The 14,951-nt window shown below is 50.9% G+C and overlaps 1 long non-coding RNA gene across 1 annotated transcript; it reads right to left on the reverse strand.

The window, feature by feature from the left end:
* Window positions 1–9,085: 9,085 nt before the first annotated feature.
* Window positions 9,086–14,161, reverse strand: LOC309697045. Its single transcript, XR_014273739.1, has 2 exons — window positions 13,765–14,161; window positions 9,086–9,254 (listed from the first exon to the last, which is right to left on the reverse strand). It is a non-coding gene; the product is annotated as an uncharacterized lncRNA (long non-coding RNA).
* Window positions 14,162–14,951: the final 790 nt, after the last annotated feature.

Below are 14,951 nucleotides of genomic sequence, written 5' to 3' on the forward strand. Positions count from 1 at the left end.
GGCCCCGCATCCCAGATCCCAATCGGACGGCCAACACCTCCTCCCAGCCCCCCCGCCCCGATGGCCAGCAGAGAACGGGGGTGTGTGAGGACCCCATACCTCCCTCCTCCCGCTCATGTGTAGTGTTGCTGCGTGTTGTTCTAAAGTGCATTTAAAACACGGGAGGGCATGGTGCTGCTGCCAGAGAGCAGCAGGTGTTAGCACGGCCCCTCCCGAGAACCCTCAATGCCTACAGGTGGGCACCGGCGTCAGAGGTGGGGTTGAATACACAGACCGTCCTCTGGACGCCGTTAACGTGCCCGCCCTCAAGGCCCTATATGTATGTGTTATGAGAGTGTGAGTAATGTGGATGTCTAAGTTGTGGAATAACTGGGATTGTCATAAAAATAATTGCAATGATCCGACTTGTATTTGTAATCAGACCTTTGTGCTCATCCTCCTGTGAGCTCTGAGTGATTGCGGTTTCACGATAGTTTCATATTTGGACATATTTATTGTAAGATGTCATAGCTGTGACCTTTCTTAGCATGAAGCACAGTATTGATGAATTTCATCGCTCGGGTGTCTCCTGAATGTCACCGATTGCTTCATCAGTGCAGACGAGTGGAGGTGAGTGTGCTTTGACTAACATGCACACAGCCTCCAAACAGCCAGTGTGACCTGTGCTTCTGTAGGAAGTCAGTAAAGTTTATTCAAGAACTAAAGTGGCAAAGTGCTTTTGGGTCTGCAGCACAGTCTCCTTTAGTCACCTGGACCGAGCAAGTCCTGATGAGCAGACCTCAGAGACCTCGCAGTCAGGAGTGGATGTAGGACCTCATTAATACTCCCCAAGATCTGTAACAGTGATCGCCAAAATCTGACAGTAACCCTGAACTTTATGGGGAGCCGGTGTAAAGAGGACACAGTCAGGGTCACGTGGGACCTTTAGGAGGACCTGCCGAAGCCTTCTGCAGCCTCACAGCAGCATCCTGGACCATCTGGAAGTGATCCAGGGATGATTTCCTCAGGCAAAGGAAACAACGAATGACCAAATCAAAGCTTGTATGGTTCCAGTTTACATGGAGACGGATAAACACACGTTTGTACAAGACGGCCAAGATGCTTACCAAATCTGAACAACAGTAACAGCCACACTCCTCACAGCACAGCCCCTTCTTTTAGCTTCATTGATTCTCCTGATGCTGAATTAGTCCCTCTGTTTGTACATCAGTCCTTTCTTTGGGTTTCCCCACAGCACACCTGGAATTACTCCAACAGCAACTCTCCCTGACATTTCAGCTCAGTTGTCCTGCACAAACTCATAAACTGAAGTAATTATCTATTGCAGGAGTCAGAATAATTTTCCTCAAGCTGCACTATATTGTAAAGACCCTACAATAACACAGAGAAACCCCAACAATCATATGGGGAGGAAGAAACCGCCGACAGAACCAGGCTCAAAGACGAGAGCCAGAGATCAACAACAGGTACGATTCAATGCAGAGAGGTCTATTAACACATAGTGAGTGAAGAAGAAGCACCCAGTGCATCATGGGAATCCCCGGCAGCCTACACCTATTGCAGCTTAACTAAGGGAGGATCCAGGGTCACCTGGTCCAGCACTAACTATATGCTTTGGCAAAAAGGAAAGTTTGAGCCTGATCTTGAAAGCAGAGATTTGTTTATACACAGGTAACTACCTTTTATTTAACATAAAGAATCTGTAAAGTTGAACCTACAAAAACTGAATTTCAGCTTCTCATATAAAACGAATGTTGTGGATTTGAATTTGCTCTAAGTGCTGGTGTTTTCTGAACACTTCAGGTGTTGAAGAACATGTCGACATGTTGATAATTCCCCTCGTTGGAAGAATAAAATAAAGGAAACATCTTTCTGTGTATTCCCTTCCTTTGTTCCTCAAATGTCGCGCTGCTCTCTGTGTTCGGGAATCCTGGGGAAGACCTCGAATGTCGTATTTGCATAATGAAAGGTAAACAGGTGGGTGGATGGAGGAAGCAGGAGAGGGCTGGACAATGGGAGAGCGGACAAAAGGCGATCCCACATGCAGCATGGAAAGCATATTCCACAGCGCTGTTCTGTGTTGTTGTCCAGATATGAGGCCTGTGTGCAGGCAGGGAATCCCTCCGAACACTCCCACGCACTTGGAAAGTAAACCACAGGACTTTATGACTCCAATAGGAACACGAATGTTGTTGGCTGTTTGTTTCTCAGGATCTTTGACTGCAGGCCATCACCGACACAAGCAGAAGAATGTATAAATATACACCTACAGGAGTGATTCAGTTTAGGGAACGAAAAGTCACCCCAGACCTTCACACTGTGCACAATCTGTTCATCGGCTGCTCTGTGTTCTGCTATTTTCTATATACAGTATATAAACATATATAAACCACATAGCAGTTGTGTTTGTTTTAAGCACCGTGTGCAGTGTTGATGCCGTGGTTTATCAGCTCACAGCTTAAATGAGCACAATGGTTTGTAGCTGAGTACAAAGATAACGTTATGAAAGCACACGTGTGCAATCTGACACCAGCTTGAAGCCGCAGCTTCTGTATTTGGTTTCAGGTGATTTAACACTACAAGCTGCTGAACGAGTTGGCGTGCTGCTCCAGGCGCAATAACATCCTGACATCGGCGAATTGTGATGAGGCGCTGACGAAAGCGGCTCATTTCTTATGATCCAAAGTGATTTTGAAATCGTGAGTGGAGGCAGATCAGATCTACTGCAACCGTGCAACCCGTCTCAGCTCGTTTACAGCGAATGATTCAGCCGCCGCAGTTTCAGTGAAATTGTTTATGTAGAAACAAAAATGAAATGTCTCTCTCGCACACACAACATGTAATTACATACATATAGAAAAGTTAAAAGGTGGATATGTAAAACCCCGCTACCTTATTGTGGTGGAGGGGTTTGTGTGTCCCAGGGATCCCAGGGGCTCGTTTGTCTGGGGGCTTTTGCTCCCTGGTGGGGTCTCCCATGGCAAATTGGTCCTGGGTAAGGGACCAGACAAAAAAGACCCCTGTGAGTTCATCTCTTCTCTTAGAAACTCACGCTCCCTCTCGCAGCCTGAGATCATCTCATCAAAGGCTGTTGGTAGTTCCCCCAACACATTTTGAAACCAGAGGTGATAGATCGGTTAGAGCGGCGCCCCCCGGTGTTGGAATTCTCTCGCTCCATTTCTACGTTGCCTAGATTGTATTTATTCTTTTAAACAGCATCTTAAGACTCACTTATTTAGACTAGCTTTTAATTAGATTTGTGCTGTATGTTGGATTGTACTGTTTTATGTTTATCTCTTTATTATTATTGTGAAGCACTTTGTGGTTTTTATCCTGTGAAGAGCGCAATATAAATCAATAAAGTAAAGTAAAGTAAGATGTAAAGGGGGGCTAAGTCAGTGCTGTGCCTCCTGAAGTCCACAATGACCTCTTTGGTTCTCTTGGTGTTCAGTGCCAGGCCTCCAGCTTCAGGACTTCCTCTCTGTAGGCTGCCTCGTCTCCCTCTGAGATGAGTCCGTGGTGTCATCAGCAAACTTGATGATGAGATTGTTGTTGTGGGTCGAACTGCAGTCGTGGGGAGTAGAGGGAATACAGGAGGGGGCTCAGCACACAGCCCTGTGGGGAGCCGGTGCTCAGTGTGCGAGTGGAGGAGAGATGAGGGCGGAGCCTCACAGTCTGGGGCCGGTTTGTGAGAAAGTCCTTTATCCAGGCACATGTGAGAGGAGGGAGGCCGAGAGTGACCAGTTTGATGATGAGGATGTCCGGATCATTGAAGGCTGAGCTGTAGTCTACAAACAGCATTCGGACGTAGCTCTGCCGCTGCTCTAGGTGACTCAGCACAGAGTGGAGGGCGATGGTGTCTTCTGTGGATCTGTTTGCGTGGTATGCAAACTGGTGCGGGTCGAATTCTGGGCGGAGGTAATCCTTGATGTGCTGAAGGACTAGTCTCTCGAAGCATTTCATGATTACCGGTGTGAGGGCCACAGGGCGGTAATCGTTCAGGCTGGTGATGGGAGACGTCTTCGGCACTGGGATGATTGTGGCTGATTTTAGACAGGATGGGATGGCTGCTTCATCCAGTGAGAGGTTGAAGAGTCTGGTGAAGATGAGGGTGAGCTGGTGGCCACACCCTCTTAGTACCTTGCCAGGTACTCCGTCTGGACCGGCCGCCTTCCTGGGGTTCACTGCTAGGAGCACACGTCTGACCTCGTGCTCTGTTACAGTGAGTGGAGCGGTGCAGGAAGGTGAGGATGAGGATGGGAGCAGGGCTGAGGCAGATGAGCGCTGCTGTTGTGGTGTTTCAAAGCGGGTGAAGAAGCTGTTTACTTCCTCTGCCGGCTGCTCACTCAGGTTTTCTGTTTTCACAGCCTCTGTGCTTGATGATGTCTTGTATTCGCAGGAGTCTGATGGCTTGTGGTAAAAGCTATCTCGCAGTCTGGAGGATCGGACTCCAATGCTGCGATAGCGTCTGCCAGATGGGAGGAGGGAGGTTGGCCCGCTTCAGGCGTCTCAGGAAGTTTAGGCGCTGCTGGGCCTTTTTGGTGATGGAGGTGGTGTTAGTCATCCAGGTGAGGTCGTCTGAGATGTGAACTTCCAGGAACTTGGTGAGCATTTTCAGGCCAGGTTGTAACAGTCTTTGTGGTGGGCCTGCACTGCGTCTGAGGGGGGTGTAGGCTGGGGAGAGCAGGAAGGAGAGGTGGTCAGACTGACCGAGGTGTGGGAGGGGTATGGCTCCATATGCATGCTTAATGTTGGAGTAAACATGATCTAGAGCAGGGGTCTCGAACTCCAGGCCTGGAGGGCCGGTGTCCTGCAGGCTTTAGATGTGTCCTTGATCCAACACAGCTGATTTAAACGGCTAAATGACCTCCTCAACATGTCTTGAAGTTCTCCAGAGGCCTGGGAATGAACTAATCATTTGATTCAGGTGTGCTGACCCAGGGTGAGATCTAAAACCTGCAGGACACCGGCTCTTGAAGCCTGGAGTTTGAGACCCCTGATCTAGAGTGTTCTCTCCTCTGGTGGGACATTTGACATGCTGATAGAACTTTGTGAGCACAGTCTTTATGTGGGCCTTATTAAAGTCACCTGCAATTATGTGAACACCGTCCGGGTGGGCCCGCCGCTGTTTGTTAATGGTGTTCAGCAGGATAGAGAGCGCCGTGGTTATGTTGGCGTCCGGTGGAATGTACACGGCCGTGATGATCACTACTGTTAGCTCCCTCGGCTGGCATCTTACTGAGGTTCGGGGAGCCGTGACGTTTATAATTGTCCCGTTGCTGCTCCAGCTTTCATGCATTTGTAAATACAATTGAAATTGCATTGAGAGACTCAGCTTAATTTGCTGGCAGGGGAAAGTCATTCAAAAGCAAACTAAACTAAACTGCTAAATCACAAACTAAACTCACTGGGAGACACATGTCACAGACAGACTAGACAAGGAACCAAACATAACCACACAGACATGACACATGAACCAGGGAGACTTAGTACAGGGGAGATGACATAACTAAGAAACAGGACTACACAGTAATCTAGAAATTAACTAGGTGCACTAAGCTAAGGCACAAAATAAATACAAAAGATACATAAACTCAAACACTGGGTCGCTTGACCCAGGACCATGACAACACAGGGAGATCCACACAGCATGAGGGACGACGCGACACTGACTCAGAGAAACACGGGGTTTAAATACACTGGGAAGTAACGAGGGGAATGAGACACAGAAGGAGGGCACAGCTGGGAGAAATCAGAACTGACGAGACAAGGAAGCAAAGCAGGACACATTCACATAAGACACAGACCTTCAAAGTAAAACAGGAAGTATAACACAGAGACGCGAACTTGACTAGGGGAGACAGAGCAACTAAGAAACACAGAGAACAACAACAAAGAGACATAGAGGGCGGCTACCAAATACTGAGAAAACTAAACAGAATACAAGAAAGCCAAACTAAGACACTAGACTATACGGCAACGACGACGACAGAGCTGTTCAGGGGGCCGGCCGCGCGGAAGGCAGCGGCAACGGCAGCGGCATGGAAACAGTTCTGGGGGCCGACCGTGCGGACGGCAACGGCGGCGACAGTGCTGGTCCGGAGGCCGCCCACGACGGCGATGACGTCCGGCTGGAGGCCCAGAAAGTGGACGATGCTGAGGTGCTGGATGTACCTTGGACGGCGGTGTAACAACCGCAGGACCAGGCGAGGCAGATGAAGACACGGAGGCTGGAGAAACCATAGGCGATGGCGTGGGAGCCACAGGTGTTGGCCGGGCTCACCCGAGCTTCCAGCAGGAGCAGATGCAGGGCCAGAGGGTATTGGGACCCCTGGCAGAATGTGTAGCCGACCAGGTGGGTGAGTGTGCAGACTAGGGGATTGAACTGAAGACTGAACTGGCGGCTGTTGTAACGGTTGTGGTGAGAGTAGAGTAGGTGGTGGAGTAGATGACTGCACAGGAAACTGAGCTAGAGGTAGTAATGACAGTTGGGGAGAAAGTGGAGCTGGTGGTTGAGTAGATGACTGAGCTAGCGGCCACTGAGCTAATGGTTCAGGTGCAAATGTAGCTGCTGATGACAGAGCCAATGGCTGAGCTACAGGGAGAGGGGACACTGAAGACGGAGCTATGGGTAGCGGGGATAAGGGCTGTGCTGCGGGCAGCAGTGACGATTGTGGTGGAGGTGTAGCTGGTGGAGGAGTGGCTGAATTGGCTGAATGGGCTCATTGAGTGCAGCACAGATGAGATCTTGGAGAGGCTTACGGCTGCCGTGAACACTCAGAATAAGATCTCTGGATCACATCTTGGAGCAGCTCACTGCGGTCGTGAGTTCTCAGAATCGTCTCTTTGAGCACAAGAACGACAACATCACGGAGCGTAAGTTTGATAACATCATGGAGAACCTCGCGGCTCTCCAACGGGAGATTGAGAGACCAGTGTTGGACTGTAGAACAGCTTTGAAATTCATATGAGTTGTTCGCACTAAAGTAAAAAGCACCATCACTTCATGCGGAGACCCTCTCGGCGCCAGCTGCGGTCTCAAGGCTGGAGCTGAACAACAACACCCTGATAACGACTGTGTTTAGTCTGTTCTTCCCATTCCATGCAAGGCCACCTGGGTTGGCTGGAAGACTGTTTACTTAGCCTGGCAGGGCGAAGGACACTGTCTCAGCTGAACTCTGGACACACACACACACACACATACACTGATACGCACTCATCCCCCTCCCTTTCCAAACGCCTTCGATGCTTGTTCCCTCCTGGGAACACGGCGGGTCTGAGCCCGTGCTGGAATAATAGCGCAGGGCAGGATGGCTGCTGTGTTTGCTTTGGCTTACTCCTCACCCCCCACCCGACCCTGTGGCTGGTCACGTGCTCCATAATGTTGTGCTGTGGACATTTATGTGCTTTCTGTGCAGAGGAGTTTTGTTGTTTCCTGTTCTCATGCTGTCCTCCCAGGAGCCCAGCATGAGCAGAGGTCTCTTTTTTTCCTCTTGTACTTTCCCATTGTAGTGTATATTTCAGTGTTTTTCTGTAACGCAGGTCCAACATCAACAGTACGGAGCATTCGCCTGCATCACATCTCATCAAAATGGAGACTCTAAGGAGTGCAGTTTCAGCAGAGTGAGCTCTACAAAAACCAGGTTGGAATTTATCCAGAATGCTGTTTTCATCCAGAACAGCTATAAGCTGCTTAGCAACAACCTTTTCTAAAATCTTAGCAATGAACGGTAATTTTGAAATCGGTCTGTAGCTACTGAGAAGAGAAGCATCAAGCTTAGGTTTTTTTAACAGTGGGTGAATGACAGCATTCTTACAATAAACAGGGACCTGACCAGAAACCAGTGAGGTATTGATAATTGTAAACACACGGACCGATAGACTGAAGGACATTTTTAAACACAGATCCAGGTAAAATATCAAGAGAGCAGGAGGACGCTTTCATCGAATTAACTAACTTGACCAGCTCTGGTAAGGACACAGGTAAAAATCTTTCTAAAATTACAGGCCTAGCTTGAGTTGGAGCAGACAAGAGAGACACAGAAGGAGAGAAACTGTTCCTCACTTTTTCAACGAAGAAAGAAAGACATTTTTCACAATCTTCATTTGATGAAATTGGGACAGCAAGTGGAGCAGGAGCAACAATATCACTAATGGTGTCGAATAGTGCCTTGGGGTTACCTCTGCTCTTAGACACTAAATCTGAGAAATAGGCCGCCCTCGCATCTCGAACTGAAGTGTTAAAAGAGACTAAAAGGTCCTTTAGATGAAGGAGATGGACATGCAAACGCGTTTTCCTCCATAAACGCTCAACCTTACGGCAGCAACGCTTTAAGAAGCGAATGCTGTCATTTACCGGAGCTAGTCTAGTTTTGACAGGACAAACATTGTCTAAAATACAAAGACAATGATTATTAAAAAGATTTCTTAACAGATGAACATTGTTATAAGGAGATAAAACTAAATTAAAAGCATCGGAAAATTTAACAGCAGTTAAATTTAAGATGCGAGAGCTAACCACATGTCGAATAGGAGAGAGGGACAGATGAAAAGAATACAGCGATGGTCTGAAATAAAAATGTCCTCAGTACAAAAAAAATTAATGTTTAAACCTAAAGTAAAAACAAGGTCCAGTGTGTGTCCTTGGGTGTGTGTGGGACCAGACACATGCTGAGTAAAATGAAAAGAATCCATGACGCTAAGGAAACCTCTGGCAAAGAGGTCAGAGTCATCATCAACGTGTATATTAAAATCCCCGACTATAACCAGTCTGGACAGCTTCAAAGTCGAGGATAAAAAGTCACTGAACTCCTTTAAAAACATGCTGTTTAGGCCAGGTGGACGATACATTACAGCGCAGTAAAACGGATCTTTATTTCCAATTCTAACCAGCTGTAGTTCAAACTATGAAACGTATCCGACCATTACTGAGCGACAGTAAAACCGGCTTCCAAACAGCGGAGCGACACCACCTCCTCGACCCGACGTCCGAGGCCGGCTGATGAAGGAGTACCCACTCGGGCAAAGTTCGATGAAGGATGAATAGTCACCATCGCTGTCACGGAAAAGAGGGACCCAGGCGCAGTTCTTGCTCACAGAAACACAGTGCGTTTATTTACAGTGAAACAGACAAGTCCAACAATCCATTCAAAAGTGCAATTTTCCAATCGTGCTCGTCCCTTGCTCCCAGTGCGTTCCGTGTAGTAACTCCCTTAGTGTGTGTGCTCCCCAACTCGCTTCTCCGCTCGCCCCTCCTGGAGGAAGAAGGAAAATCCAGCGTTAGCCACACGCTAGCCGAATAACACACTCACACTGCTCGCACAGACTATACCAGTTCGGAGTAATAATCCCACGTCGACTGTCGCCGCGAGTCCAGGTTAAATACCCCTTTCTAGCCTGGAGGAATGATTACCAACCACTGGTCAGGTAATCAGCTGCAGGTGGGCCGGCAACAGCGAAGAGGGACTCCCAATGACGACAGTCGCCAGGACACGCCTCTCCCACGGCGCACACTTCCGTAAACAACCCCGAGGGCCAGGGAGGGAGAAGCAAACACACATACAGAAAACATAAACACAAGCAGGGTCGTCCGGAAAGGGCCGTCCGACCGTGACAGTACCCCCCCTCTAACGGGAGCCTCCGGGCGACCTGGCAAACTTGTCCGGATGCCGGCGGCGGAATTCCCTCACCATGCGATGATCGAGAATGGCAGACCGCGGCACCCAAGAACGTTCTTCCGGACCGTACCCCTCCCAATCCACCAAAAACTGAAAGCCCCTACCGCGGCGCCGCGCATCCATTACGCGAGCAATGGAATACGCCGGGGCGCCGTCGATAATCTGGGCGGGTGGTGGGGGCCCATGGGGCGGGCACAAAGGGCTGGTCCGGACGGGCCTAACCTGAGAAACATGGAAGACGTTATGTACCTTCATAGCAGGCGGAAGGGCCAGCCGGACCGTCACCGGGTTCAGGACCTCCTGGATGGCAAAGGGGCCAAGAGACCGAGGGGCCAGTTTCTTGGACTCAGTCCGAAGAGGGATGTGCTTGCTGGAGAGCCACACCCGCTGGCCGACCAATGCCTTGTTCCGCTCGGCCGTTCTCAGGAGTGCTGCGCGCCTGGCCCGCCAGTCCCGACGACAGCGCCTAAGGTGGTGCTGGACCGAGGGAACCGCCAGCTCTCCCTCAGAGATGGAGAGGAGAGGGGGTTGATACCCCAGCGACGCCTCGAAGGGCGAGAGTCCAGTCGCTGATGACGTGCTTGCGTTGTGGGCATACTCCACCCAGGCCAACTGCTCGCTCCAGGTCGCTTGGTTCGATGATGCGACGCAACGCAACATGGCCTCCAGCTCTTGATTGGCCCTTTCGGTCTGACCATTAGTTTGGGGGTGGAACCCGGAGGACAAACTGACCTGAGCTCCCAATTCTGCACAGAACTCCTTCCAAACCCGCGAGGTGAACTGAGGGCCACGGTCGGAAACAATGTCCTGGGGTATGCCGTGGAGCCGAAACACATGCTGCGTCAGTAACTGGGCCGTCTCCAAGGCAGAAGGGAGCTTGGGCAGAGCAATGAAGTGGGCGGCCTTGGAAAAACGGTCAATAATGGTTAGAATGGAGGTGTTACCTGCAGAGGGAGGCAAGCCGGTGACGAAGTCCAGGGCGATGTGCGACCACGGGCGTTTTGGAGTGGGTAACGGTCGCAGGAGGCCAGAAGCAGGTGAGTTGGAGGTTTTGTTCCGTGCGCACACCGGGCATGCCGCAACATAGTTCTGGACATCGAGAACAAGAGAGGGCCACCAAAACAAACGTCGTAGAAAGGAGACTGTGCGATTTTTACCTGGGTGGCACGAAAACTTGGCAGTATGTGCCCAGTGAATGACCTGACTACGCGCTGCGGCCGGAACATAAAGCGTCCATTTCGGACCCGTGCCAGGGTCGGGCTCCTGTCGCTGGGCGTCCCTGACCACCTTTTCAATCTCCCATGTTAGTGCACCCACAATGCAGGTGGGGGGCAGGATGGGTTTTTCCTTCTCGTCCTCATCGGTCACGGGTGCGAACTGGCGCGACAACGCGTCTGGCTTAGTGTTCCTAGAACCGGGCCTGTAAGTAATGGAGAAGTGAAAACGAGTAAAAAATAAGGCCCACCTGGCTTGTCGGGCGTTGAGGCGCTTGGCTGCCTGGAGATACGCCAGATTTTTGTGGTCCGTCCACACCACGAAAGGCTGCTCAGTGCCCTCCAGCCAATGTCGCCATTCCTCGAGGGCCCACTTGATGGCGAGCAACTCCCGGTCGCCCACATCGTAATTTCTCTCGGCCTGAGACAACCTGCGGGAGAAGAACGCACAGGGATTAAACTTGCCATCGATCCGTTGGGAGAGAACCGCCCCCACGCCCGAATCGGACGCGTCCACCTCGATGACGAAAGGCTGGCCGAGGTCCGCCTGGACGAGGACCGGAGCCGAGGAAAACAGGTGCTTGAGCCGATCAAACGCTTGCTGGGCTGCGGAGGACCACTGGAAAGACAACTTAGGAGAAGTTAGGTTGGTTAGAGGAAGGGCTACCTTGCTGAAATCCCTGATAAAGCGGCGGTAGAAATTGGCGAAGCCCAGGAACCTCTGCACCTCCTTGCGGGTCTTGGGAATAGGCCATTCCACTACGGCTTTGACTTTAGCCGGGTCAGCTCGCAAACGCCCCTGTTCCACAATGAAACCCAGAAAAGAAACAGTTTCCACATGGAACTCACATTTCTCCGCTTTCACAAAAAGGCGGTTCTCCAATAGGCGCCGTAGGACCAGACGTACATGGTTGATGTGCTCAGTCTGCGACCTGGAAAAAATCAGAATGTCATCCAGATACACGAAGACAAAATGGTTAATAAAGTCCCTGAGCACATCATTAATCAGGGCCTGGAAGACCGCAGGGGCGTTAGTGAGACCGAAGGGCATCACTAAGTATTCGACGTGCCCCAGGTGGGTGTTGAAAGCCGTCTTCCACTCGTCACCCTTGCGGATGCGAACCAGATGATAGGCACTCCGAAGATCCAGTTTGGTGAACAGGACTGCCCCCTGTAATAGTTCGAATGCCGAGGCCAGCAGGGGGAGTGGATATTTATTCCTAACAGTGATCTTGTTCAGCCCTCGAAAGTCAATGCAGGGACGCAGGCTCTTATCTTTCTTCTTTACAAAGAAGAATCCTGCTGCTAAAGGCGAAGTAGATGGGCGAATAATACCTGTGACCAGAGACTCCGTTATGTAGCATTCCATGGTCTCGCGTTCCGGTTTAGACAGACTGTAGAGCCGACTTGCTGGCAGGGGAGCGCCTGGGAGTAGGTCGATTCCACAGTCGTAAGGCCGATGTGGAGGCAAAGACAACGCCTTATTTTTGCTGAATACCTGGCCGAGGTCGTGGTAGTCGGCGGGCACCAAGGAAAGGTCGGGGGGTGAGGAGCTTTTCGCAGAGGCGGTCCCAGGATTGTCCGGGACAGCGGCAAGTAAACATTGTTCATGACACCGCGTGCTCCAGCCAGTTACACACCCTTTGGCCCAGTCGATTTGGGGGTTGTGATGTTGGAGCCAAGGAAATCCCAGTACCAGTGGGGTGTGGGGGGCTTTGAATACCAACAAACTGATCTTCTCAGAGTGATTTCCCGAAATAATGAGTGTAACCTCCTGAGTGCGATGTGTGACGGAGGCTAGATGGCCGCCATTTAAGGCTGAGACCTTCAGGACCTCTGGAAGGGGAAGTAGGGGCAGGCCTAAGATGTTGGCTAACTCTTCGTCTAGGAAATTTTGTTCAGAACCAGAGTCAATGAGTGCGCAGCAGGAGTGAGTGAGGGAGTGAGACATTAATTTAGCAGGGCAGCTGAGGTAAGGGAACACTTTTGTTGTGGCGCCCGCCAGTATCCCCACAATTACTGACGGGCCGACTCTTTTACTCGGTCTGGGCAGGAGTCAACAAAATGTCCTCTTTTTCCACAAAGAAAGCACTCACCAGTCCGTTGTTTGCGCCCCAGTCTAGAGGAGGAAAGCTTGGCTCCGCCGAGCTGCATGGGTTGCTCTTCATCCCCGTGTTGCTCCTCCTCCTCACTTCTCCACATCAGAGTAGGAAGGTCCCTAGATGTACCCGTGCCCCCAGCAGGCCGCCGACCATCCCCGGCTCTTCTGCCGAACTCTCGCATGTGGTCGTCTAAGTCAATACACATATTGATTAGAGCAGACAAAGCTTTAGGCAGTTCCTTGGTTGCTAACTCACGCTTAATATTCTCATTAAGGCTGTTGAGGAAGGCTCCACGCAGTGCTTTCTCCTCCCAGCCCGACTCCTCCGCCAGGATCCAGAACTCCACGGAAAAGTCAGCAACACTCCTCCTACCTTGCTTCAGAGAAAACATGCGATGACCTGCAGCATCCGAGCTAGCGCCTTTATCAAACACACAGCGAAACTTGCTGAGAAAGACGTCATATGACACAGAGGGCTGGGTATTTAAAACTGCCTGAGCCCATTGAAGCGCCCGTCCAGTCATAAGTTGCACCAAATAAGCGATTTTAGCAGAATCAGAGGCAAAGGCACAAGGTTGCTGTCTAAACACAAGAGAGCATTGCGTCAAAAAACCCCGGCTCCTCCCCAACTCGCCGTCAAATTTTTCAGGTGCGGGGAGTGAGTACTCTCGCTGCCGCGGTGGAGGTGAAGGAGGAAGCGGACAGGCTGCCGCGGCTTCCAGCGAAGGGGCGGGCTGCGTTGGAGCCGTATTAGGTGAGGAAATCAACATACCTTTAAGCTCTGTCATGGCTTGCAGAAGCGCGGTTTGTTCCTTTGAAACGTGCTTCAGCATTTCCTCGTGTCGCTCCAAAACCTCCGCTTGGATAGACAGCTGGCGTGAAGCAGAATCCGCTGGGTCCATGGTGGTGGGATTATTCTGTCACGGAAAAGAGGGACCCAGGCGCGGTTCTTGCTCACAGAAACACAGTGCGTTTATTTACAGTGAAACAGACAAGTCCAACAATCCATTCAAAAGTGCAATTTTCCAATCGTGCTCGTCCCTTGCTCCCAGTGCGTTCCGTGTAGTAACTCCCTTAGTGTGTGTGCTCCCCAACTCGCTTCTCCGCTCGCCCCTCCTGGAGGAAGAAGGAAAATCCAGCGTTAGCCACACGCTAGCCGAATAACACACTCACACCGCTCGCACAGACTATACCAGTTCGGAGTAATAATCCCACGTCGACTGTCGCCGCGAGTCCAGGTTAAATACCCCTTTCTAGCCTGGAGGAATGATTACCAACCACTGGTCAGGTAATCAGCTGCAGGTGGGCCGGCAACAGCGAAGAGGGACTCCCAATGACGACAGTCGCCAGGACACGCCTCTCCCACGGCGCACACTTCCGTAAACAACCCCGAGGGCCAGGGAGGGAGAAGCAAACACACATACAGAAAACATAAACACAAGCAGGGTCGTCCGGAAAGGGCCGTCCGACCGTGACAATCGCGCTGCCAGGTTTCAGTTAGAAATAAGAAGTCCAGTTTTTTTGGAAAGAATAAAATCGTTCAGCAGGAACGTTTTATTAGTCATTGATCGAGCGTTGAAAAGCGCCACTCTCAGCGAAGTAGAAGACATCTCATTGACAGAAGCGGCCCGATTTAGGGGACGAAGAAACAGAGAGTTTGATCCGCGACGCTCATAAATTCCACTCACCGCGGGGATGGAAGGCCAAACAACCGGAGAGTCTGGATGAACACTCCTGAGGTAGCGCCGCCTCATAGATCCAGGCACAGCTAGTTCCCGCTTCCAGAACAGTCTGAGTTTTACCTGGACACCTGCTCTTCCTCTCCTCCTCCGTGATTTGCGTGGACCCAGAAAGGCTCCACAGATGACACCTAACGAAGATCCAGACACTGGTGTCGGCAGCGGAGGATGGAAAATACCGCAGGAGGATGAGGCATCTTGACTTAACATAAAGGATCGG

Source organism: Aulonocara stuartgranti, assembly GCF_965226115.1.
Source record: "Aulonocara stuartgranti genome assembly, chromosome: 20".
Lineage (NCBI taxonomy): Eukaryota > Metazoa > Chordata > Actinopteri > Cichliformes > Cichlidae > Aulonocara > Aulonocara stuartgranti.